Source organism: Cricetulus griseus, chromosome 4, assembly GCF_003668045.3.
Source record: "Cricetulus griseus strain 17A/GY chromosome 4, alternate assembly CriGri-PICRH-1.0, whole genome shotgun sequence".
In the NCBI taxonomy this organism is placed as follows: Eukaryota; Metazoa; Chordata; class Mammalia; order Rodentia; family Cricetidae; genus Cricetulus; species Cricetulus griseus.
In genome coordinates this window covers 495,545-497,992 of record NC_048597.1, presented here as the reverse complement: position 1 = coordinate 497,992, position 2,448 = coordinate 495,545, and positions in this window count along the sequence as shown.

Genomic DNA, 2,448 nt, shown 5'->3' with positions numbered 1-2,448 from the left:
GAGTTCATACTAAGTCTAGACACAATGTACCTTGTTACCAGACTCAGAAAAGAGATACACTCACAAAACAGATTTCAGTATAACTTCTTACCATTTCTTAGTTTAAAGGAATTTACTTCGCAGTGACTGCTTTCGGTGGCCAGCCACCTGTATCTCCTAGAGAACTAGATAGAAATTCTTGTAAGCTTCAGAGAAGCATAACCAATTAAGTTTTAGATGACCTAATTGCTCCTGAAACTCCCCTTAGCTATGCTTAAAAGGAGCCAACATGTTCCTCTCTGGGGTTGCCGCCATTTTGTACAGGTGAATGGCCCCACATGCATGTGGTATAACAATCATTCTTTGTTCTTACATATATTTGAGTCTGAGGTCTTCCTTCAGCATTTTCTTGGGCCCTACAGGAACAGTCATGTCCTTCCTTTTTTATTTATTTATTTTTTTTATTCAAGGGAATGATGTCACTTCTGTTTCAGGAGAAGGCAAAGGACGACACCGGTGCAATGACAGGTAATAGCTCACACTAGACATGCCGCCCTGGTGAGTCCAGCGGTGTCCAGCTGTGTGCCACAAAGAGCTGTAACACAATGCTTCCACTTTGCAGGATATGTTAACATCTGGTCAAAACATCTGAAAATTATAGCAGATTTCTCCTCTTGTTGGTGTCCTAGTTACTTTTCTATTGCTGTGATAGAACACTGTGGGCATGCAGTGATGATGCACACTGTTAATCCCAGCGCCTAGGAGGCAAAGTTAGGCAGATCTCTGTGAGTTTGAGGTCAGCCTGGTCTATAGCTTGTTCCAGAACAACCAACTCTTCACAAAGAAACCCTGCAAGAAAAAACAAAACCACCATGACCAAGGCAACTTGTAGAAGGAAGGGTTTATACGGCTTATAGTTCCAGAAGGATGAGAGTCCAACATGGGATGGTGGAGGCAGAAGGTAGCTTGAGCAGCAAGTGGACTGAGAGTTCATACCTTGAACGACAAGCACAAAGCAGAGTGAACTAGAAACAACATGAGCTGTTAAACTCTCAAAGCCTACACCCAGTGACATATTTCTGTCAGCAAGATCATACCTGCTAAACTACCCAAACCAAGGACCAAGTGTTCAGATGTCCAAGACTATGCAGACATCTCATCCAAACCACCGTAACTTGCCTACCTGCTGTCTCCATCTATGTGTTTGGTAACTAGAAAGGATGACCAGAGAGCAGCACTCGGTGGTCACTATACCTTCCCTTTCTGTCAGAAAGCTGGAAATGAGCTCTGGCTATAAACTGTTGTCTGGTCCCCAAGTTCTCTTGCGCCCACTACCTTTGCTCACAGCCTCCTCTAATGTAAACCTAGAGCAATTTGTGTCTATGCTTGTCTGCTGCATCCTCAGAAACTTTTCTTCAGTCCAAACACTCTGCATGAAACACAGCCACCTCTGAGAAGACAAACACAGAAGAGAAAACTAACAGGACTGGTACAGGAAGCAGGCCCAGGAGCTGAGGGACATCTCCTGAGGCAAGGGTAGAGCCTAATCAGTGGAGATCTGGGCTTGCACTATTAATCCTTCCAGGCCTGGGCACCAGCAAAACAGTGTGCAGGCTCCTGCAGCAAGGCAGAGAAAACGGGGACTAACAGACTTAGGCAGGTCTGCATGGATTCAGGCATTATGCTGGCAGAATGCACTCAGGCAGTACCCTGGTTAGCCCAGGGTTCCATGATTGTGTAGTCAGCACACAGGTGCATCAGCACACAGGTGCAAAGGACCCCTTTAAAAGACCCACTCATGTTCTCTTTTCCAGCTCTCTTCCCGCTCTCCGTCCCCCCCCTCTCCGCTGTTCCCCTGGGGCAAACAGAACTTTTCCTGTCTCCCTCTTCTCTTCTGTCCTCTCTATGTGTCTCTCTGTCTCTTTACCTCTTTTCTCTTTCCTTCCCCCTCCCTCGGTCACCCTCGCCTGCCACGGAATCCGCCATGGTCTCCCACGCAAGGTTCCTTTCTAGCTTTATCCTAACAAGGTCCTTGTTCTAAAGCCCCCCTACCCCCACCCCCGTGGATCCCAGTACAGCTCAGCTCTTTATCCTAAGTCCAGACTTCCTCTCCCTTGCCACACAACCTTCCTAGGTCTCCTCCTCCCAGCACTGCCCACTGATCACACAGCTGCCACTCCTCCAGGCATTGTCCTTTCCCTAAGGCACCTCCCGCTCATCCCAGATTCCCTCCAGCTTTCTCCTGTGCCTGAGCCCTGAATTGGTATCAGTACAGACTGAATTAATTTCCCAAGAACCAGAGAAAGGAAACCGAAACTAAGTCTGTGCTGACGGAGAAATGCGACAGGGAGGGGGGAAGGAGGAGGGAGTAAGAGACAGGAGGTAGTTTGGGGGAGGGATCAGGAAGGAAGCAAAACAAAGCCGAGCACAGGATGATGTCATCTGAAGTCACTGGATCTGCTGTCTCAT